This window comes from Musca domestica, unplaced genomic scaffold (assembly GCF_030504385.1).
Source record: "Musca domestica strain aabys unplaced genomic scaffold, Musca_domestica.polishedcontigs.V.1.1 4, whole genome shotgun sequence".
NCBI lineage: Eukaryota > Metazoa > Arthropoda > Insecta > Diptera > Muscidae > Musca > Musca domestica.
This window is the reverse complement of record NW_026712328.1, coordinates 13,811,554-13,837,612: the sequence shown is the minus strand read 5'-3', so window position 1 is coordinate 13,837,612 and position 26,059 is coordinate 13,811,554. Positions and strand designations below refer to the sequence as shown.

General features: G+C 36.4%; 1 protein-coding gene and 1 long non-coding RNA gene across 8 annotated transcripts in view; both read right to left on the bottom strand.

Moving 5' to 3' along the window:
- LOC101897473 (sex determination protein fruitless) overlaps positions 1-26,059 on the bottom strand; it is a 617,438-nt gene that overhangs the window by 176,009 nt on the left and 415,370 nt on the right. The window lies entirely within an intron of this gene.
- LOC131804193 (uncharacterized) lies at positions 13,326-13,669 on the bottom strand. The gene is made up of 2 exons (XR_009342943.1): positions 13,501-13,669; positions 13,326-13,431 (listed from the first exon to the last, which is right to left on the bottom strand). It is a non-coding gene; the product is annotated as an uncharacterized LOC131804193 (long non-coding RNA).

Below are 26,059 nucleotides of genomic sequence, written 5' to 3'. Positions count from 1 at the left end.
TAGATAAATATTTTTCTCAAACAATTTTCTTGGGATTTTCTTAATATTGTCTGTGGAGTTATGTTTTGGCTTGGGACGTCCTTGCCCAAAGCTAAATTATTTTGAATTATACCTTTTGAAACAAAAAAATACGTTCCAAGAAAATATTTGGAAAGAAAGCTTTAATCAAGATCTTTCAAATCCTGACCTCTTCATAGCGACAGCAAGGCGTAATCAGAAGATAACCCCAAACTATATATACACACATTTTTAGTAGATATTGTTCGATAACACTCACGATTGGAGAGAATTTGCGTTACTGAGAGTTTAAAAATTATTAGTGAAAAATTGCAAAATAAAGAGAGCACACGTAAATATGTCGTTCTCTTTACTAGAATACTTCTTACACTTTTTGGTTGCGGAATATGGTTGTAGTCGGAATCGCCGGTTTACGATTGGCTAAAATTTGTTTTAAAAATGTCGCTTCCTGTCAGACTCATTTAAAATTATTGTTTTCATTTTTTCTTCATTTTTAAAATGAGTTAAATAGATGTCTGGATTTTTCTCTCAAAAATATGATCCTAATCGTTCAATCTTTCAATTTCGTGGCTATACTGGTTAATGCTTTAATGCGCGAGGCGCAATTCATATGTCTTCCAATCATTAGTTGTGAAAATATTTTTATACCCTCCACCATACTATGGAGGGTATATTAACTTTGTCATTCCGTTTGTAACTCCTCGAAATACTCATGTCAGACCCAACAAAGTATATATATTCTTGATCAGCGTAAAATTCTAAATCGATTTAGCGATGTCCGTCTGTCCGTCTGTCTGTTGTAATCACGCTATCTTTCGAATGAATTGAGATAGATGGCTAAAATTTTGCACACATGTTTATTTTTCCAGTAGGCAGGTTAAGTTCGTAAATGGGCCATGTAGGTCCACGTTTTCATATAGCCCCCATATAACGGCACTTCCCGATATTCGGTATTTTGATGATTTTAGCGACATTATTCACCGGAATAGTTTCAAAGTTGGTATTTGAAGTTCGAAATGGACACTACACCCTAAGACAGAAAATTGTCTGTGCAGGTCCACGTCTTCGTATAGCCCCCATATAAGGGTACCTCCCTATATTTGGTATTTTGATGACTTTAGCGACATTATTTAACGGTATTTTTTTCAAACTTGGTATTTGAAGTTTGAAATGAATACTACACCTTAAGACAGAAAATTGTTTGTGCAGGTCCACGTCTTCCTATAGCCCCCATATAAGGGTACCTCCCAATATTCGGCATTTCGATGATTTTAGCGTCATTATTCACCAGAGTTGTTTCAAATTACGTATTTGGAGTTCGCTATGAGAACTACAATCTGTGACAGAAAATTGTCTGTATAGGTCCAGGTCTTCATATAGGCCGCATATATCAGTACCTCCCTATATTCCGTATTTTGACGATTTTAGGTACAATACCCATCGAAACTGTTTGAGATGTGGTATTTGAAGTTCGAAATGTATGCTAGAGCCTGTGACAGATAATTGTCTATGCAGGTGCAGGTCTTCGCACAGCTTCGATATTACGGTACCACCCTGTATGGGATATTTTGACGATTTTAGCTACATTATTCACTGTTTATTTCAAGTTTCGAGTTTGAATATGGTAATGGCTTATGATAAACAATGCCTATGTAGGTCCACGTCGTATAGACCCCAATAAACGGCTATATCTGGTATTTTTAACAGAATTTGTTAAGAATTTTATTTTTTGAAAATTTCCAAATTCGTTCCAAATGGTGGAGGGTATTCAAAGTACGGGTCGGCCGAACTAACTGCCTTTTAACTTGTTTTTTTTTTTTTTCATTTTTCAAAACAATAAATATATACACAAAATTGGCAGAAGTCGAGCACACTTAGAAAAAAATTGTAATCAGCTGTTAGATCTACCTTACCTTTTAATTGTACCATGGATATGTTGAATGACATTCGAAAATTCAATATCTGCAATATTTTTTCAGTACATGTTACAGAGTAATTTTTCCTACAAAGTGGCCGTGAAAGGGTTAATGATATGTTGTAGTCTATGATAACTTAATACCTTCTCTTTTATTTGGTAAGCGAGTTCTTATGTGTTAATAACATGAAAAAACTGCAACCAACTTCAGACTTCAGCCACTCGTCCGACAGCTGTTAAAATTATTCCAGTGACAGCTCATTATATTGTGTACAAGCGTACAAAAGCATTTTGGTGAGAATTTTCCAGAAAAAAAAAGTTATTCGTGATGGAATTTGGCTGGAAAACCACAAGTGGCTATCGTTAGAGCACTCCAGCATTCAAATTTGAACAAATCTTTTGTGTCTCGTACCATCGCTCGTTGCCGTGATTCTGGTAGCGTAGCCCGACGTCAAGGAAGTGGACGGAAGAAAACAGCAACAACAGCAGAAAGGGTTCGAAAAGTAAAGAAACGACTTGATCGAAACCCGCGTGGCAGTGGCCGAAAAATGGCTCGTGAGCTGAACATATTGCAATATTCTCTTCGGCAAATATTGAAAAATGAGCTCGGGGTAAAGTCATAGAAATTCCAAAAAGTGCAAGAACTTACACCGCAACGTAAAGAAAATAGACTCAAAAGAGCGAAAGAGTTGCTTCGCTTGGCCGAAAGTGGTGAACTGCCGATTTTGGTTTTCTCCGATGAGAAAACATTCGTTGTCCAGCAGTAAGTAAACAAACAAATTGATCGTGTTTACTTGCCAAAGAGGTCAACTGAAAATGTGCACATTCAGTTGGCCAGCAGAATGGTGTGGACCGCCATAACAGCCGATGGTCGCTCTCCGCTCGTATTAATCGACCGTGGCATCAGAATAAATGCCAAATATTATCGCGAAAATATTCTGGAGGGTGTATTAAAGCCTGGGGCACGCAAACATTTTGGCCGTATACCTTGGACATTCCAACAGAACTCAGCACCATCGCACCCAGCACGCGCCACCCAAGAATTGTTACAAAATGAGGTTTCTCGCTTTATTTCCAGCGCACAATGGCCACCAAAATCTCCGGATATCAATCCGTTGGACTATTGTGTCTGGAGTATTTTGGAAAGCAGGATTTGGACTAAAAAATACCAACATGTTGATCACCTCAAGCAAGCGCTTCGCCGAGAATGGGCCAAAATAATGCAGAGCAACATTCGGGCAGCGTGTGACGGTTTCATAATTCGTGCCAAAGATGACCGATTCGAACAAATCTAAATTTATTCTCAAATTTGATGCTATTTCCGACATTGTTTTCATTTAATAAAATTAAAAAAAAAAATTAAAAATTATGGCGTTTGTTGTAGTTTTTTTATCTCACCCTGTACGAGTGGCGTAGAAATGACAGCAGTCTGAAGTTGGTTGCAGTTTTTTCATCTCAGAGTTAAACTTACGTATTCTGCTAGGAGAATTACCGTTGTTTAGAGAAGGGATATTAAGTTCGGTATTGGGATCGCTGTTAGTGTGCAGTTTGTATAAAAGTGGTTGATTTGCAAATTCGCCTGGAACATATCTTTAAATCTGCCAAGCAATATCATTAAGAAAAAAATTGATAATGTTTAAAAGATTTCGAGCTTTAATATTTTTCCATTCAATTTTCAAGTATTCGTTTTTATTTTCCATACAAAAAAATGTAAGTTTTGGAAGCCTGGCATAATGGCCTGTAGAAGGTCAGCCACAAGGCCTACATAATGTCGGCCAGAAAGACCATTTGTCAATTTATTTGCTGTCAAAAACATAACTGTGATGAAATCACAATAGTGCAAAAACTATTAAATTTATTGTCAAATCGTCAAAAGTAGACTTCCTGGCCGACCTTACATTAGTTACTTACTTTTCAAGGCCTACAAAAGGTCGACCAAGAAGACTACATTTGACAATAACTACTACTTAATGTTTTCGTACCATTGTGATTTGTCTCTCTTTGAATTACAAATCACAATATGTCTTTTGACGGCAAACTTGGCTTACTGACAGACCGACCCTAAATTCGCTTGACTTTTGTGGTGAAAAACTTAACAGAGTACATCGCATTATGTGTGAGATTGTAAAAAATAAAGCTCTCGTTAAAATATATTGTTACTCTATTTAATTCGTTGCAATTTAATGGAAATTGTTAAAATCCCAAAAATGGATTTAATTATTGTCCATTAATTTATGTTCCAGTGGGCCCTTCAATATCTAACATCAATGTAGGAATTAAAAAAAAAAAAAACTATTTCCTAGTTTTGCAAAATGGTGTCTACGGCCATTTTACTTTCTAATAAATTCCCCTACAGTTGCGGCAAACTGCTAATAGACCGTTTCAGTTCTCAATAGAGATGCGTTCATTCAAATATCGATAGATCTGCATACCCACATGCATACATACATACATATGCACACATGTATCTACAAGCACACATACATAGTTTGAATCCATTGACGACAGATTAGTTTGCAAGCTGTTGTTTTGTTTGGAAATTTTCAAAATAAGTTAAAACACAAAAGTTAGTTGACAAAAATATTGCCACTCAGTTAACACATTCATTTGGTGCTGTGTGTAAATAAATATCGGTTTGGTGGTGTAGTGGTGGTGTCGGAGTATGCGATCACAATTGTAGCCACTGTCACAGCCCACCCTCCCCTTGAACAGACACACACACATATCCATCGAGAACCATGTATTCAACAGCATGATGCAGCGGTAGTTTGCTCGTGAAACAGGTGGGGTCTGACAGACGAGAAGGGGGAGGGGGTGGTTTTCATTGGAGGGTGTGAGTTCACAAAACAAGCTTAACTAGCAAAAATTGAACACAATTGTGTGAAGATTTCAAATAAAACGTTTTATTTCAATTTGAATATTTTTGCATTTCGCATCGACATTCTTTTATTTTTCATAAATTTACATATTTTACGTGATATGAGTAAGCGTGTACTGCTGCAGCCTGTGTGGATTTGTGATAGTTATTTTTGGTTGTTTTGCAACAGCTCTGCTCGGCATACTCACATACATGCATACATATTTAACAGCTTTTGCACTGGCCAGCTAGTTCTGGGCAACAACACGCGCACAATTGAAACATTTGCTTTTACATATCGAACTAAGCATCCAATAGAATAACAGCAACTACAACACCAACAACAGCAACAACAATATCAGATTATATTCGAGTTGTGTATGTTGTTGGCAAGTTTGGTAATAAAATTATTTTACCAAAAGCCAATAAAAGCAAGAACTTGATTTTGAAAATGTTTTCGGGCACATGCCAAAAAGAGGCAAAAACTTGAACACAAAAAAAAAAAGAAGCGTTTGATTTTCTATGCGGCCAAAAAAAAGACTGAGTTAAAGCAGCCAAAAATAGAACCCAGGAGCCAACCCAGCTGGTTGTTATGCAAATGTGCAATTTTGCAAAAAGAGTGGCCCAGTCCGGGTTTTCATGTAAAACGGTTATATTAAGAGCTATTTAATTACCGTTGTGTTCAAAAGAGGCCATTGAGTAGTTTTAATATATTCTTAAATAAGTTAGATTCCGGATGCGACACTTGGCCACCCTGGTGAATGATTTGGAACAATTTATTTGGGGTTTATACCAAAACTTAGTTGTATGCAAGGATCTTTCCCACATACTGGAAACACAGACTGCCATTCTTTATACCCTCCACCACAGTATGGACGGTATATTCAGTTTGTCATTCCGTTTGTAACACTTCGAAATATGCATTTTGGAAACCACATGGTATATATATTCTTGTTCAGCATAAATTTCATTGTCGATGTCTACCCGTGAAAATCACTCTAGCTTCCGAACAAAATGAAGTAGGTTGATAAAAATTAGCTCAGCTGTATCTTATGTCGGCAGGACCTTTGGTATTCAAAATGGACCAAGTTGGTTTTGGTATAGCCCCAGACAACTGTACCGCCAGAATTAAGGTGTTTTGGTTGATCTATTCACAATTTTAACTCGAGCTCGATGTAAATTAGCAGTTTCTGTTCCTAACATGTACGAAATTTCTTGCAAATTTGGTATTTAAAGTTAGTAATAAATACTACTATGACAGAAGATTGCTCATACGGATCCACATTTTTACATAGCCCCCAAATAATTGCACCTCCTGGTATTTTAAGAATTTTATATAGATTTTTCGACAGAATTATCTCAAACTTCGTATTTGGAGTTCGTAATAGACAGATAATTGGCTGTGAAGACCACGTATTTATATAGCCCAACAAAGTAGTAACACCTAATATTCGGAATTTGTAACGTTTTTTTTTTTACATTTTTCAAGTTCCTTCCAACTGGTGGAGAATATTAAAAGATCGGCCTGTGAATACCATCCACCATTTGGAACGAATTAGAAAATTTATGAAAAAATAAAATCCCTTAAAAATTCTGTTTAAATCTTAATATCGGAAGGTACCGATATATTGTGGGGATATACGATATTGTGGACCTATATAGACAAATCTATGTCTGGGGGTAAAGTATTCACAAATTCCTTGTGTAGAATTTCAGACAATTCCATTGAAAAATGTGGCTAAAATCGTCAAAATACCGAATATCGGAAGGTGCCTTTATATGGGGGATATATGATATTGTGAACCTATATAGATAATTCTCTTTCAAGGGGTAAAGTGCTCACAAAGAACTCCTTGTATAGAATTTCAGACAATTCCGTTGAAAAATATGACGAAAACCATCAAAATAACGTTATATGGGGGCTATACGATATCGTAGACCTATCTAGAAAATTCTCCGCCAAGGGATAAAGTACTCACAAGGAACTCCTTGTGTTGATTGTTATACAATTCCATTAGAAAATGTGGCTAAAATCGTCAAAATACCGGATATCGGGGGGTACCGTTATATGGGGGCTCTACGATATCGTGGACCGATATAGCCCATCTTCGAACTGGACCTGCCTGTAGACAAAAGAGAGATCTGAGCAAAATTTTAGCTTTCTATCTTAATTTGTTTCGACTGTAGCGTTATTACAACAGACGGACAGGACAGGACTAAATCGTCTTAGAATTTTACGCTGACCAAGAATATATATACTTTGTTGGGTCTAAAATGATTATTTCGATGAGTTACAAACGGAATGACGAACTTAATATACCCTCCATACTATGTATGGTGGAGGGTATAGAAAAGCGTATAACTACCGTATATCATGAAGTGGAATTAAATCGTAAAACATCATAACGAACTTGGCAATAGTATTACCTGGGGTTCGCTGCTAACTGTAATAATTATAGCATAAAACCTAGCCTTTGAAAAACCTTTCAATTTATTTTCATTCTTTCTCTTGTCATAAATAACTTGTCATAATATTGTTTTTAGTTCTCCTGTATAATTATTTGCAAAACAAAACTAAAATCTGATCAGTGTACTCGATTTCATTCACTTGATTTAAGGCCTAACAATGAAAATCTCAACATCACATAATTGGAACAAGGAATAAAAACCGCACACATACATTAACCATGTAAGATGTCAACCATCTTCCACTTACGAAGGAAGTCCTTGCAGGAGGGAGTCTGCATTATTGCGAAAAGAATCAAAAACATTTGAATAGAGAGCCCGCGAGGGAATGTAAATGTATGGGTACGTATTATCAATGGATTATAATCTCTTTTAAATATAATAATATTATAATTGATTCATCCATGTTCGAATTGATCCCAATTGCAATCGGGGACAGAATTGAAAAGATATACAAGGCCATATGCTATCAATAACCGCCAAGTGTAGGCCAGCATCTTTAAAAGTTTCCAAAAAAAAGGTAATTTACTTTTTTATTCATCAATAATATTCTTGTTCCAAAACAATTTCGCTATTGAGCACATCTTTAAGCTTGTAAAGCTATATTCTTGCCCAAGGCCTATTTAAAAAGAGTCCTTCGGGAGGCCATCTACTTTTTACCACCAATTTCAATCCATGTGAACGATGATTCAGTACATTTTGGAGTATAGACTGGGATACCCGCTATCTGTTGTAATTGTATATTCTATATTTAGAGCTGAAAGAGATTTTTGAAGGATTTTAAATATTCCACCCAGCCAATCTCATATTTTATTATGGGCAAGCTATAGGATCAATGTACATATCAGAAGAAATATGGACTCAACAAATTTGTAAAAAGATTATGGCTTGTTTTGCAGAGCCCATAACATTTAAATCAGTTGCATCTTTATGATTTTATAAGGCAATATTCAACACCTGTCAAATGGGATTCATTTTTCTTTTAAAGGAAACGCAATCCATTGTCAACGTCTGCTTTTTTAGTTCGAATCATTGATACATGTTTCAGAGATTTTTTTGAGTAGTTTTTGATTTAGAAGAATTTCATTATTTTTGATTTAAAAATTTAAGTTTTTCTTCCTTTGAAACTTCATATCAATATAATAGCAATAAAATCTAAATCCCAATACATTAGGCAAATTACATCACCTGCCGAATCCAAAGATCAATATTTATGAACAAAATATTATTATTCCTCGTTGTTGTTTTGTTGTCACAATGGATAAATATGTTGTTGTTGTTGTTTGTTTGTTCTTGGAATGCCACATTGCCATATTTGCTCTTGTCGAACATGGTACTTGTTCGACTGAGCGAAGACGAAGCAGATGGACAAGGGCATTAAGTTCCTCGCAAGGCACTGCAAAACAACATCTCGAATCTGAAGACAGTCATGGCCGGAATCAGAATGCTCGAAACGATCCAAAAACAGTTAAAACGTAATGCGCTTACTTTTGTCCTAACATCGCTTGCCATGCTGTGAGTATGTGAGTTAGTGTGTGTTTGTGTATTGGCGTATTTAGATAGATACCTACAATGAATTGGAAAAATCGTTAAATTACCAATTGCCCCTAAAAGGCAAACCAACTATTCGACCAAATAACCAGCTAGCGAACTGATCACCAGACCTGAAGAGACCAAACCTAGCCAGGCCACCAACTGGCCAACGGTGGTTAGTTGGATGGCTGGCTGACTGCATGGTGGTTACTCGTTTTTAGGACAACAATTTATTTGTTTGGTGCACGTACGGTTTCTGTTTTGGCGGACCTGTATATCTGACTCTGTGTGTTTGTTTGTTGTTCTTTTTTTTTTTTGGTATCTTTCTATGTGTGGTATTACTATTTATCTAGAGGCAGGTAAACATAATCAATAAGACAACAGGGACAACATACCAAACATATGCACACAAACACACACAAGTATATTTGTATATATGTATGTGTTATGAACCAACACTCCAAATAGCAAACATCTACAATTATCCATGTTTTCATCCGTCCGGATATTCTAGAAATGGTACTGAAACACACACACACAAACAAACACCAGTGTATTACAGCATACAGTATTAAGCTGGGCAATTATATAACATATGTAAAATGGGTGAGAAAAGAAATAACTATGAACTGGAATTAGAATGAAAACAAAGCTTAAAGGGAAGGAATTTCAAATTTCTGTATAATGTATCCAGCTGTGAACTAGGGACTCTCAAACAAACGCCCATTGTCTTCTCAACTTGGATTTGTGCATATCATTTCAAAAAGTATACCGTTAAGCTGTTTTACAATGGATCTGCGTGGGAGAAGGAGTTCAGGACGTGAATATGTCTTATTTTGCAATGCATCAAAATGGCCTAGTAAGTCGTCAATTATTTCTGTTCCTTCTTGCCTTCGAACAGTTCACAGGTGTCAGAGTCGTCATATCTTTATTTGGACGTTGGACCATGGAGTGCCGGGTCATAATGTCCACCGCTAGATTTAGTTCTGATTTCCATTTTCCGAAAGTAATGTTTTTGAATCAGTTGAACGAAGTGGCACAGTGGTAGTTTTATCGAGCAACCGATAGTTTTCCTACTTATGATGGAACGGTATCCTGCCAGTTCGTCAGCGTTTCGAAATTTCGGTATATCTATGCGATTTATCAAATTCGGTATATCTGTAGCCCTCCATTTGAGATATTTAAAATTTAGGTTTTTAGACTTTCCTTTAAACTCTTGCAAAATCTGCCAACCTTTCTAACCGAATTAGTTATAATTATGTAATTTGAGACCTCAGGGGTCAAAATACCTAATTATGAAAAATTTCAGAGATAGGTCAACATTTTGAAAGTAATTTACAGAGGTCCACTACATTTAAGCTTCTTGATGTCGACCTTATATTATAGTACTATTTTCTGCTTTAATGTCATATATCTCAAGAGTACCTCAAATCTTGTAAATGTTGGTCTATCTCCAAGGTGAAGCTTACAAAGATTCTGCCTCGAAGTTTGGTGTATTACACTCCATTATTTTGTGACTTGGTGCTGTTAGGATCCGCACTTATCTGCTAATCATGCTGCTGTATTGGTTGTGGCTGTGCCACAAAAACACCAGAATCCAAAAAAACAAAATCCGTACGGCAAATATACTCGTTCCAAAAAATAAAGACACATCTTAAAATGAACAAAAAACCGAAGGCTGCACAAAATCAGACATTGTTTTTATTGTTGCTCTTTGTTGTACTTAGGTTTTCATATGAATTAAACTAATAAATATACAACAAGAACAACAAAAAAAAAAAAAAACGTTTGCCTAAAACAAACACTGAAGCCACAGAGCATACATTGGTGCAAACATGCTTACATAGACAGACCCACGATACACTAGCGACAAAAATACAGGACGGAGGGACATGGACCTGCCTGTCTGCCTGCCTTACAGCGCGACCTACCGCCTGTACACTTCCATGGACAAACGAAAAACGTGAAACACTTGCTATTTAAGAATTTCCTAACGATATTGTCTTGCGGTTGTATTTGTTGTAGGCAGACATGGCACCGGCGTTGCTCTGTTGCTCACTTGCTGCAGCAGCAGCTCCATGAAACAACTGGAGCCAAACACTCACCAAAAAACAAAGAACAGTTAGATGGATAATGTAGACATTTGATTGCACACACAACAACTGGTTTGCAGGCGCTGCAATGCTAGCTGGTGGCACTCACCAGCCAACCAACCAACCAAACAAGAAACCCCAAAAACGGAGCATCAAGTGCAGCAATCGCGTTATTCGTGCCATAGTCTCGGCTTTGGCTGCAGCCTCCTTTGTAAATACGAATTTAGTGAAAAGGTTTTCCCAACTGCAGCTCTGTATCTACTGTTGCTGGAACTGTTCTCGCTTCTGCTCTGGCCAATGCAACTGCAGCAATTTATCAAAGCGAAGAAAGGTACCTTGCCACGCTCGTGTAAGCATTACCGCACTCAGAACTAAATAGGAAAACAAACAAAAAAAAAAAAAACGAAACAGCAACCTTTAGCTGGAGCAGCAACAACAACAGGTTGTTGCACGTTGTTCCGTATTTCTTTCTTTTCGCTGGTTAATTTTTGTGTTGTTGTTCCTTTTGTTTCATTCCATCTTTTTGGCGATTAGAGCAGAGCAAAACTAGCTGGGCCGTTATAGGAGTACCTTTGTCAATAACCATACAGATAGATGGTGTCTTGTTGTTGTTGCTCTCGTTGTTCTTCGTCTAGTTGCAACAGAATGAATGAAGCGATAACAAACAAAGTGCATAGCGTAACTAGCAGAAGTTAGCAGTAAAATGCCATTAAAAACTGTAAAAACTGGACGCGTGCGCAGTTACCGACCGGGTATCAGAATGTTCCTACGTTCCTATGCAAACTTGAAAAGATTTATACAATTCCGATTTATACTTGTAGAATGTGTGGTAAGTTGTATGAGGTAGAAATAGACACACATACAGACGTACACAGCTGCATCAATGCATATGCCATGCAAGTGAACAGTACTTGCTGCAACTCACAGTTCGATTTAAAGTTATTTATTGGTGGTCAATACTTGATTATTTTTATCGATACCTTTGAGATGAAATAACGGTTACACTCAATATTTTCAAGAAGGAAATTGAATTGTGTAAATTTTGTTTTTGTATAGGTTGGTGATTTTGAAAAAGCATTGAGATGAGTGAAGTTTCCTCTCGGCTAGAAAGTCAAACTTGACTGGGGATCCCAAGAGATTCAGTGTAAGAGATGTGCATTCCACATTGGACAAATATTTAACTCAAATTTGTTTAACAAAATCCAACATTTATTTGACACATTTTGTTTGTTCAAATAATTATCAAACATTGTTTGCATCATGATATTGTTCGATCAAACTATGCGAGAACAAAAAGTTTTTGAAACAGACCTGTGCTAGCAAAGAGATCAAATAAAAAAACCCAAAAATGAATGTTTTCCACAATTATTATTGAAATAAATTATTGAAAAGAAGTATTCATCATTAATACGTTAACACTGAATCGTTGATAATTAAAATAGCTAATAAACTGATGAGGAGAAGTCGTCATGTTGAGCAGTCCTAATGTAATTAAAAATAATATAGAGCGACAGAGAGAAAAATAATGTTGATAGGAAAAGAAACGTTGAGCCCTATTTGTGATGGGAAAGGTTCAAATTTATTGCGTTGTTTAACTGAGGTTAAATCTTCAAAGTTCTATCTGTTTTATAGTAATGATTTTATCAAAAAGTGAATCTAATCCAGATTTACTTTCATTCTGAAAATAGAAATGTGTGTAAAGTATAGGTAAACAAAATTTGAACTGACAGACAATAGGCTACAATTACCTTTTCCCGTCAATTTTCCGAAATATTACACGAGTCACCCATTGAGTAGACTTTTACACTTATTAAGAAAATGTTTACATGTTTAAATAAGTGATTCATCACATTTCGTATTAGTCGAGTCAAAATAGAGAATAGACAAAATACTAGTAGTCGAAATGACCAAAATTTGCTCAGAGCTGCTTTTTGTTAATGAAACACTTACACTTACGAATAAAGATTGAAGAGTTACCATTGATCCCATATGAGCAATGGGTAAAGCTGGCCATAGACGAACGATAAATTCGAGCAATTTGTTGGGTTTGTGGACGCGTTTTTACGTCTGTGGGGTAGTTTGCGAACAAATCATACGTGTGTGGGCTACTGCGCAAATTTTAAGCCATTTTGCCATTTCAGTTGCTCTTCAACCATTGTAACGAAAGGTCATGTAGTGCACACAAAAAATGGCAAGCAAAGACTTTATGATAGAATTTTTTGATGTGTTAAAAAATGAAAATGCCATTTGGCAAACAAAAAGTGAAAAATATAAAGACAAATTAGAAAAACAAAAATCATGGGAAAAACTCGTAACAAAATGGAAAATTTTTATAATCCCTTGGAGTAAGCATTTCCATATTTTTGAGCGTTGCTACATGGGAATGCTTTTTTCTTTCGAGCAGCCACTCTTCACTCCATTTTCTTTTTCTTTTTTTTTTCGATTTTTTTCTTTTCTTGTTTTTTATTTTCCATGTCGAAACATGTATATATAATTAAAAGCGCAGCTGCATCAGCCACTGCATCGTCGCACATGTTTTTTTAAGTTTCCTATCAACAGAAAAAACCAATTGTTAAATAAAAAATTTTCTGCCACAAAATTCAAACAGAAGCACAAACCGAAGTTCAAACACAAAATGAACATCATCCGCTTCGTAGCATATGCTTACTCTTCAACGTCGGCCGAATTATGATTTGTTCGAGCGTGTGTGGAGAAACGATATGCAATAAATCGCAGCAATAAATTTGCAAATCACACCAACAAATCGTTCGTCTATGGCCAGCTTAAAGTAAAGGGACTATCCGAACATGCCAACTTCGAATTCTTGTCTTTTTATACCCTACACCACAAGGTGGTCAGGGTATTATGTCTTTGTGCATTTGTTTGTAACAGGCAAAAGGAAACGAGATAGACCTATAGTTCCACTTTCTGAGTTGATTTATGCATGTCAGTCCGTCTGTCCATATATTCCTGTGAACAAAATGCAGGTCGCATTTATTATCCGATTGAGATGAAATTTTCCAAACAACATTTGTTTGGCCCAAGGACGAACCCTATTGAAATTGGAGATAATCGGTAAAAAATTAGATATAGCTCCCATATATATCTTCGTACGATTTGCCTTTTATTGTGCACCAAACATGTAATGTCAGCCCGAATAGTATGGAATTTTGCATATACAACCAATTTAGGCTTGAAAATAAGTATGCCAAATTTGATCGAAATCGGTTCAGATATAGCTATAGCTCCCATATATATTGTTCATCCGATTTGTTATTTTTGTCCTCCGCAGCCGTAATATGCACTCTGTAACAACAATATTTGGGGAAATATATCAAATGCAGCTCAGAAATAACTTTGCTAAATTTTATCGAGATCGGTTCAGATTTGGATATAGCTCCCATATATAACTTCGTCCGATTAACATTTTATAGTGCACCAAACGTCTAATATTTGCCCAAATGAGATGGAATTTGGCACATACGACCGAATTGAGTCTAAAAGGTAGTATGACAAATTTGGTGAAGATCGGTTCAGATATAGCTATAGCTCCCATATATATTGTTCATCCGATTTGTTGTATTTGTTACCCATAGCCGTTATATGCACTCCGTAACAACGATATTCAGGGAAATATATCAAATACAGCTCAGAAATATTTTTGCCAAATTTTATCGAGATCGGTTCAGATTTGGATATAACTCCCATATATATCTTTATCTGATTTCAAATAAATTGTGCACCAAATGGGCAATACAAGCCCAAATTTAAAAGATAAAAATGTTTCGGCATATAGCTTGTATGATTGAATTCTTCCATAACAACTTTTAATTGTTATGTGGAGCTCAACTAAATTAGCAAAGTGGTGTAGGGTATCATAAAATCGGCCCCGCCCGACTTTAGGACTTTAGTTGTAGGATAGTTTTTAAAAAAAGTAGTGGGGTCACGTGTAACAAAAAACGTTCATATTGGAAACTTGAAATACATTTAAACTAACCTATAACAGCTATATGTTAATCGATTTCCACTAAACTAGGCTGAGGTAAATTCATGTAGTATTTATGTAAATATCATTGCTATGGAGTGCATGTTATGACTTTCAGAATAGTTATATATAAAACCGAATGAAACTACTTTATTTCATCAAAAGTGGCGTCCTCGATGTAATATTTACATCAAACTAGATGGGAAATATATGTGGTAGACATATCCAAATTTGAACCGATCTCGACAAAACTTGGAAAAGTTATTTTCAGGATGTACCCAATATCTCGTACGGGAAATCCCTGTTATGGAGCGAACAAATATATCCATAATCTGAACCGAAAACGATCAAATTTAGCAGAGATATTTCTGAGCTGTATCTGATATTTAGTACCATATATAATTTTTTTGGAGTTTCGTAATATGGAATGTGGGGAACACAAAATCAGATGAAATATGTATATGGGAGCTATAGCTATATCTGAGCCGATATTCATCAAATTTGATACACCTTTTTGGCTGAAGTGTACAATAAACGTCAAATCGGATAAATAGGGAGATACATCCTAATCTGAACCGATTTCGATACAATTTGGCAGAGATATTTCTGAGCTGTATCTAATATCTGGCACCAAATGTAATTGTTATAAAGTGCATATTACGAATAGGATGAATCATATATATGAGAGCTGTGGCTATATCTCAACCGATTTTTACAAAATTTTAAATACTTGCTTCTGGGATAAATTCGATCGGATGTGTAGAAAATCATTCTATTTGGGCGAATATTACACATATGGTGCACAATAAAATGGAAATCGGGTGAAAATATAGTTGGGGGCTATATCTAAATCTGAGCCGTTATTCACAAAAATCGTCAGACATACTTCAGGACTAAACCTTGCTGTCCCTGGGTCAATCAAATGATTTGTGGAAAATTTCATCTCAATCAAAAAATGAATGCGGTCTCTACTTTTTATACAAAAATATATGGACAGGATAAAGGGAACTATGGGTCTATCTCGTTTCCCGTCGGTCTTGAACGTTAAAATAAAATATTCACCTATCTCGCTTCTCACCCCGCAATAAGTCCAATGTAACGCGTGCTGTGTGACATGCGGCACCGTCTTCTTGCAATCGAATGCCATAGAAGTCATGCTCTTGCATCTTGAGCAAAACAAGTTGGATATTATCCCACTTTAGCGCTTACCATTCACAGTTACGTTACTATTCGCAGCATCTTTAAATAAATACTCTCCGAAGCATTGGGAGCTTTTCTGCTCCTATCGGATGAATTTCACTATAAAATCGACAATTCTCTTGATTTCGCATCCAATCAAAAATGAGCTTTGTCCAATAATGGAAGAAGCGGGATAAACTTTCTTACATTTTGATAAGTTCAATGACTTGCAAGAGTTGTTCGTTTGTAAGACGATTCATGGTTAAATAATAGACCAAAATGAAGAAGCTTGACAGAAGAAGAAGTTTGAGCGCTTTAAACCAGTGTTGCCAAAAAGATAAAGACATTTTTTATTTTGAAGAAGTATTTATCCTGGTTTAGGAAACAACGCCATAGCTTAGTAAAAATAAGGCCGAGTTACTGAGAATCAGGCCGTTATTGTGATCTGTAGCGTATTTGCTCTTTAACAGGGATAAAAAGACGGACACACTATCTTGACCAACTAGGCTCGCTGAGATATGATGATTTATATACTAAATAGTTCATATAGGATCAAAATTTCGAGTCGTTACAAAATTCTGGTTCAAATCAAAATTCTAATATCCCCCCCACAGGGGCAAGAAACCTCTCCAAAATTTGGTCAAAATAGGTTTAGATTTATATGTAGCACCCTTATATAACTACTTCAGATAAACTGGGGAGTGGTATTTCGCTTTGATATTAATTGGTTAAATTTACTGAATATATTTTTAGTCGGAACCGTAGTTTCTTTACTGATTGAATGTATCTATCTGTGTAAATCGGAAAATACCCGATGTCACAGTCGAGTTTTCCACAATTGTCTTACAATCCTACAAAATTGAGAAAAATCGAAAAAAGTTTATTGAAGTATAGCGAAAAATTCTATTTAATAACGACTTTAAACATGTCTAAAAAATAATTTATTCAAACTTAGATCAACAGAATCGATGTTTAAAACTAAATTGCTCAATATTTATTTTTTAAACATTTCAAAATAGTTTAAGCTTTAAATGTTATATCTAATACTTGTAAAATGACTAAAGGGTGTCAGATTGTTATTCATTCCAACTAACCGAACTTATGTACACATACATACATCCGCCTATAGTCGTCATTAACACACAATTCCATGACCTTCGTTATTTTATTTATATTCGCTAATCTACTTTACTTCAGCTTATTGAATATCCATTTCTGCTATGGATTTTTATTGTTTTGAAATGGGGGCCAGTGTAACAAAAACAGTTTGGGGTCGCCTGCTGAGCGGTTCTTCTAATGACTTACTGAACTGTATATGTAAATGAGTATGTGTGCTACAACAAACAAACGCAGGCATAAACCCACCCGTATTACATCAGATTCATCCATTTAACACATATCGTATTGTTGTTGTTGCTGCTGCCGTTGTTGGGCATTGGCCGAGCCCGGAGGTTTAGATGAAAGTGAAATTCGGTTCCCAACAACAAATTATGAAGTCGCGTCTTGTAAGCCAGTCAATTCACAGTGCCGACTGACAGCGGCTACGACGGACTGGCAAAAAACCCCGGCGTCCACTGACTGTGAATAATCATTTAGCATTTGTAACTGGATTTGGATTTGGCACAGCAACAGCAACAACAACAGCACAACACCGACCGCACAACAGTTAATACCGCGTGGTGTTAATGTGTGAGTGCGAATAACTTTAAAATCTGTTTCGTACCCAGTGAAGGTCTTTTGTGCTAAAATAGCTAAAAACAAATTTACATTTCGCTGGGTTTTGTTTTGTGCGAAACCGCGTCCAAGCACCGACTCAGACACACACACACGCGCACAAGACACCTCACTGTTTGTAAATTTTAAGGTCTGAATTTAGTTTTGTGAGTTTCGACTGATTTCAGCTACAACGAACGCATCTATTAACTCGCTAGTGTTTTTTGTTATACAAGGTACACATTTACATATTTTGTAAAGTCGTTTAAAAGTTGTTTCATAAATGCCCTACATTGGGCACTGTGTATTAAATGGAAATGAAGAATTTTGAAAAAAAAAACTATTGAATTTGCCTTGTAGGAGATGCTTAGGTTCTCTATGAGCTGTTGTCGATAGAAAACACTGTGGGTTATAAATGATATCTCTAAATTTTCCATAATGTATGCATATTTATGAACATTCTATTGGACACGATTTCAATTAATGTGAATCGAAACTAGCATATTTTTTGACTTTAACAGTAATCTTAAATTATCATTACCAACTATTAAATGGTTTCTAAATTAAATATTATTAGGTATTATTAGGTAATAAAGCAATAATTTGTACAAATTATGAGTAAATGCGAGAGAGTGAAGAGAGTAATTCTTAAAACTGAAATACGAAGAGTTTACAAACAATTTCTCAGTAAGAATTATTTGGTATTGTCAGCTGATTGAAAATTGAGGTCAATAATTAAATTATTTTATTTATTTTTATACCCCCCACCATAGTGTGGAGGGTGTATTAAGTTTGTCATTCCGTTTGTAACACCTCGAAATATACATTTTAGACCCCACAAAGTATATATATTCTTGATCTGCATAAAATTCCTTAACGATTTAGCAATGTCCGTCCCTCTGGGGAAATCACTCTAGCTTCCGAACAAAATGAAGAAAGTTGATAAACATTTACTTAAATGTGTATTATGTCTGCAGGACTTTTGGTATTGAAAATGAGCCATGTAGGTCCACGTCTTCGTATAGCCCCCATATAACGGTACCTTCCGATATTCGGTATTTTGATGATTTTAGCGACATTATTTGGCGGAACTATTACAAATTTGGTATTTGAAGTTTGTAATGAATACTACAGCCTATGACAGAATATTGTCTGTGCAGGTTCACGTTTTATAACCCCAATGGTACCTACTTATATTCTGTGTTTTGATGATTTTAGCTACATTATAAACAGATTTTTTTTTTCAAGTTTCGCATTTGAATATCGTAATAGCTTATGACAAAAGTTACCTATGCAGGTCCACGTCGTGGTATAGACCTAATATACGGCTACATTCGGTATTTTTAAGATTTTTACAGAATTTTTATTTTTATTTAGGATTTTATTTGTTTGAAAATTGCCAAATTTGTACCAAATGGTGGAGGGTATTCAAAGTTCGTCCCGGCCAAACTTACAGCTTTTTTACTTGTTTTATTTTGCCTGTTGTTTCCTCTCCTAAAATTAGTAGGAAATGTTTACTAGGAGTAGCTCAGTTTTCAGTTGAAATAAATTAGAATATACTAACAAATTCAAAATGTTTTGGAATATCCTATGATTGACTTAATAAAATTGAACGAACCAAAAATGCATTACCGCCGCAGTGCTCTACTTTCGCATTTCAATAAAGGTTGTAACGCACTTTGTTAACTAAGATATTTGTTGTTTTTCAGTTCATGATATATGGCTCGTTTTTTCATGTAATGGTTAGTGAAGATATTTTATTTGTTATATCCTGAAGCCGCCGGTAGCAATACCTACTGAGATTCGTTATTTTGAAGACTTTAGCTTTTTTTTAGAATTGAAGTAACTCAGCATTTTCATATTGGCTCACATTTTAATATAAGCCCCATATAGCGGTGGCGATTTGTGTTCCATGGTGAAGTTTACAAATATTGTGGTTCGTGTGAACGTAATGGTGTTTTAATTGCTAAGATACCTTCCGAAAAATCTAACATGCTCTATCGTTCGTTATTTCGTTGTTGAATTTGTTGTTTTTGTACACAAAATCCAACAATGCCTTGCTTCACCTGTTTTCCTCTTCATGAATTTTGTACACGAGCAAATTTCACTCGCGAGTAAACACAAGCAAATTAGAGCTCTGTGACCGGATGGTGCGCACGATAACTTTCTAAGGGAGTATTCAGTTCGGTGTAAACGTGGCATATCATAACATATTTATGGGTTTGCCCTAATATAGGGACTAAAGCAAAAACTGTGTCGGTACGGCCCACTTTTAACACCATTAATAAGTTCTCTACGAATGTTCACTGCTCTACATTAAATGTTACGAAACATATTTCAAAATATGTCCACGCTTTCGTATAGCTCCTATAAAACGAACGGTACCTCACAAAATTCGGTATTTTTATGGTATTAGCGACCTTAATTAACGGAATTGCTTAAATTTCATATTTTAAGGTCCCAATGGGTACTACGGCCTATGAAAAAAACTCGTATGCAGGTTCTCGTCTTCGTAGAGCCATCATATAAGGGTTTTCATTTAACGGTATTTTTCGACGAAATTTTCTTAACATTTAGCATGTTCCTCCCAAGTGGTTCAGGGCCTTAAAAGTTCGGCCCGGCCGAACTTAGCTGATTTTTTACTTGTTAGCTCTACTTTCATAATCTGCTCGACTTTTTCGGTAATTATTTTTTGTGTTGTACAGTGTTATTGAACTCACAACCTTTCCAGCCTAGTTTTTACCTTATAATGAATTATTCGGTCCATATGGTCCCAAATTTTCTTCTGGCTCCATAAGAAAATCTGCAATTGTTACAAACGAAAAGACAAAATGAAGATACCCAATTACAAGTCCTGCTGTAGGGCTGTAGGTAATCAAACTCCCAACAACCAATCGCAATGCCACACCATAGCTAATATGCTATCTGTCTACTGCGTCAAAAACTTGTAACAACCTCCAAATGCCCCCAATAAAGATGTGCGTAAAATTGTAATGTGCCAAACATTCGACTTTGATTGGCCTTCGTCTCAAAGGTGTTGTTAATGTTTTGCATAAAATGTGTGTCAGTAAGGTAAAGGGCAAACGATCTCGCTCTGGCGTTGGCATTTACAACAGACAAATCAAAACACCCGACACATTCAAACACTTTCTAATCCGATTCGAATGGATGTTGATGTGGACCCAAATACAACAGCATGAATAGCTCTTCAATGGAGTCATAACTGTAACACGGCACGGACAGACATTACAGATTGTAAACATGATGAGATTTTGCATAAATCGGTGTTGCTGTTTTTTTTTGTTTCTCGTTGGCTATTTCCGCTCGCCGTTCTATTGATGCCATTCTGAATGTTACAAAAATGCCCTTTTGGGTTTTTTCCCGCTTGGCCAATTTTCGGTGCTATGAGTGGTGGCGCTAGAGAGCATTCGGTTTTGTTTTGTTTCCATGGAAGTTGTTTACTTCCAGTGATGGGGTCAAGTTAGAGCAGAATTGGGGGTTTTCATTCCCTCGTTCGTTCGTTCGTTCGTTTGTTGTTCGTATCTATTGTCGTTTAGTTAACTACCATTTATTTTGGTTTTATTTCTGTTTCTGTTGCTGCTGCCGATTTCGCCTTTGTTTTTTTTTTTAACTTTTAGCCATATTACCTTACAAGCTTGTTATTCATTTTTTTGTTTTGCCCAATTCGAGGTTTTTACACCAAATTTTGTTTCAGTCAAGCTTTTGTTGTGTTGGGGTTTTTTTGCAAACGTTACTTCTATCGACGGTGTTAGAGGTAAAGTGTGCTTCTCTGTATGTGTGTAAGAGAGTACCCATACATGTTTTGTTGCTAATTCGGCTATTTTTTTTTCGATGATAGTTGGTTAGTCAGTTTGTTTGACAATGCGGGGAGGAGTGGTGTTGTTGCTGCTGCTGTCGCTGCGAGTATCTCAAAATGTTAGCATTTGTAATTTATTATGACCTTGAAATTGAAAATAAAAATAAAAAGTGTTTACCTTTGTGCTGTTGTTGTTGTTGTTGTTATTATTGTTATTGTTGTTACTTCCCTCATTTCTTCGTGTCGCAGCGATCACAAAAAGTAACAGCGAAACGAATAATAGAAAGACCCACAAAAAGGTGACGGCAAATCAAGTTTATTTAGTTTATTTTGATCGTACCTATTTTGTTAACATTTCTCTGCGATGGCTTATTTTTTTTTTTTTGGTGATTGTTGGGGGCTGGCTGAGTGTTGTGTGACTTTCTTGAATTGGAAACAAACTTGATCTGGTTTTGAATGAAACGAAATCATGACCAAATGACTGAGAGGTCAGTTAATTCATAAAAATGAAAATGGAAAACAATGCATTTCATTGAAGAACACATCGACTGACTGGCTGACTGTGCGCACTGACTGAGTAGGTGAAACATGTTCGTTGTTATCATCACACTTCCGAGTTGCTTCTCGTTTTTGCTGTGTTCGCCCGCCCACCCAGCATGCTGCAATGTCATTTGTCTGTCATGCCGTTCAATTTACACGTTATTGTCACATCATCCAGCAGCGTCTTCTTCTTCTTCTTTGTTGTTCTTCTGCTGGCACATGATCAGCCAGCAGCAGTATTTGCAAGTGTTGAGAATTACTGTGGCTCAACAAAGTTTTTATAAAGTTTGGGCCATCTGAAGGTCTCTCTATCTATCTGTCTGTTTGTGTGTTTGTTTGTTTGTTTGGTGGGTGGATTGGTTGGTTGGCTTTTTGTCTCGGTCGAATTGCATATGTCTGAGTGTCAGTCGGTCTGTCAGTCGCATGGTAAAGTTTATGGTATCCTTAACAAATATTGCGGTAATTGTTACATCCCACTGCAGCCGTAGACATTTCGGTCAGGTGTTATAAATGCTTTCTGTCCACTTGGCAGGCGGGCAAGCCAGTCACTTAGTCAGTCAGTCAGTCAGTCGGTGTATGTTGGTCTGCCTGTCCTTTAATTTCACATAAATATCTCGTTGTAAATTACCTACAAGGATGTGCGATGCAGTGCGAATGCTGGGCAGGCTCTGTGCATGACGCTGATGACATTATTCGTTTATTGCCCGGATATGTGGGAGTCTTAACTTATTTTAACCCATTATGTAATGTTTTTCGGAAGTTAAGGCATGAACATCTCATTGGAATTTTATGTAATTCACAAATTGGACTATGCCCGGGAATGTTGGGTATTCATTACCTTCCATCATGTATCCGGCAAAAGAGTTTAAAGTGCGGTGTAACAGAATACAAAATAAATTGGTCGTTACTGTTGCGGAAACGGGATAATTTGCTGTACATTCTTTTGGGGAAATTTAAACGTCTGCACAATGAGGTGTGGAACGTGGTGGTTGAGAAGAGAGAAGAGGCGACAAAGAATTTAAAGTGAAATATATTGAAAATTGGTGCGGTCTTAAATTGCCGCATTTTCAAAGGATACTTAAAAAAAGAATAGGAAACTGTTTTTATTGAAATGAACACAATTAAAATTATTTATTTCTTTCATTAACGGATAATCTTTTTTCCTCTCCACAAGTTTTTCAATTAATATTTTCTTTTGCTCCGAGTTTTATGATATCCCTTTTGGATGCTTTAAATAAGACCTTCTTTTAAAAAAAATCGATAGCAGAGATATTAAAATGTTCTCTCTATATAAATTATATAAAAACAAAACTTAAATAAAGAATATTTCCTAAAGAGTTTTGTTAGCAACGTTCTTCTAAATCGATTAAATAATGCCCTTATGCCCGTTGTAATCACGCTATGTGGCTAAATTATGCATATACAAGGTGAGACCAAAAAACTGCAACAAATTTTATTGAATGAAAGCAAAATATGTCGGAAGTAGCATCAAAATTTAGAATAAGTCTAGATTTGTTTGATTTGGTCACCTTTGGCACGAATTATGGCCTTCAAACGGCCAATGAAACCGTCACACGCTGCCCGAATGTTGCTCTGCAGCATTTTGGCCCATTCATGGCGAAGCGTTTTCTTGAGGTGATCGACACTTTGGTTTCTTCTACTGCCAACTTTGCTTTCCAAAATACTCCAGACACAATAGTCTAACGAATTGTGCGCTGGAAATGAAGCGAGGAACCTCATTTTGTCAAAATGTTTGTTTGCTCAAGGCTTTAATACACCCTCCAGAATATTTTCTCGATAATATTCGGCATTTATTTTGATGTCACGGTCGATTAATACGAGCGGAGAGCGACCCTCTGCTGTTCTGGCGGCCCACACCATCACCATGACCGACGCTTGAGTTCCTGGTGGCCAACCGAAGGTGCACATTGTCAGCTGAACTCTTTGGCAAGTAAACACGATCATTTGGTTTGTTTACGAACTGCTGGACAACGAATGCTTTCTCATCGGAAAAAACCGAATTCGGCAGTTCACCACTTTCGGCCAAGCGAAGTAGCTCTTTAGCTCTTTTGAGTCTATTATCTTTCGGTTGGGTGTAAGTTCTTGCACTTTTTGGAATTTCAATGGCTTTACCCCGATCTCATTTTTCAATATTTGTCGAATGGAATATTGCGATATGTTCAGCTCACGAGCCAATTTTCGGCCACTGCGGCGCGGGTTTTGATCAGGTGGCTTCTCTACTTTTCGAACCGTTTCTGCTGATGTTGCTGTATTCTTCCGTCCACTTCCTACGCTACGCTACCAGTATTACGGTAACGAGACACAAAAGATGTATTCACATTTAAATGCTGGAGTGCTCTAACGATAGCCACATGTGGTTTTCTAGCCAAATATAAAGAAATCACACTATCACGCTTAAATTCCATCACGAAGAACTTTTTTTCTGGAAAATTCTCACCAAAATGAAAATTCTCACCAAAATTGAAAACAATATAAAGAGCTTTCACTGGAATAATTTAAACAGATGTCGGACGAGTGGCTTGGAAATAACAGCAGTCTGAAATTGGTTGCAGTTTTTTCATCTCACCCTGTATATACTTAATGGGGTCTACGACGAATATTTAGGGATGTTACAAATGGAATGACAAAGTTAATATAATAATGGAATGTGAAAACTTAAACAAAATCGGATATCGACTTCCTACTTTTAAGGGAGTTATGTTTGTTCCAATTCTTTTTCTTTTGTCGGGGAGGTAACGGAAAGAGCGGACCGATATTGCTCATCTCCGAATGCGATTTATGTTTGGTAAAAATAATAAGTTATGCCAAATTGTGACCAAATCGTAAACTTCATACAGACGAACGGACTCCAAAGGCCTTGTAACGAATTTCGTCCAAAGAGCTAGGCGGTCTTAAACTCGAGCATGTGTTCTAAAATCAATCTGAACCAACTATACACCAATACCAACCAATAGGTATATGTGTGAAAATAACTTCGACATAGTACAGTTAATATGTAAGGAGAGAAGATTGTCCTTGTCCCTGTTATCCCCCAAAAGAAGGAACTGGTATCTTCCGGAGATGTCTTCGAATTTATTGGTTTTGTTCCCAGAGAGATTTCAACATTCTTGTCGGCCTACATTTGTATTTTCATTAAATCATCTTTCTTTTCATCAAAATCTAAGCATTTAAATTTAAAATTTAAATTTTAGCTGAGATGAGAAGTAGAAGTGCGGCTATAGAGACTCTCAGCTCTCTCCATACAAGGATTTGAAAGCTGTTTGTTGTCAAATAGATATGTAATTGAAAAAATTCACAGTTTTTAACTCATTTAAATGGCACTCGACCACTTCTCTAATATAATTTTATTCATATGAATTTAATGCTGTATAAATTGTTGTTGCTCTTTAGTTGTTGGTGTTGATGTTGTTGTTTGTTCTACCATACTTTGGACATGGTTGGCCTAATTAAGTAACGCTGTCAACATTGATAATGTGGCAACATTTCAAAGCATCCTTGAAATGGTTAAATCTGTTACAACTTCATAAGTCACATTGATAATCGTGCGTTGAACATTCTCTGCCGGCAGACGCCAAGCTTGCCCTCGTCCTTGGCCTTTCGCCGACTGCATCATAAATTCCTGCTAACGAGCTCTTTATTATTGTGGCAAAATTGTGATGGCGTTTCCATGGTTATCCCAGTGGGTTAAATTTTAAATTAGTTTAAGGGATTCCGTTGGATTCGTTTTTGCTGTGCTCGGTCGGTGTAAACTATTTCACAGGAATGTGCATTTCTAAAATGTTTCCAACTGTTTTCCTTTTGTGTGCTGCTATGTGGGTCCTTTTTGCTCCGCTGCTGTTCACTTCCTCTTTAATGTGTTGTTTTGATTTTAAAATCAGGCCACAGAGTTGGAGCACAGAGAGCATTATGGTTTCCAACAGAT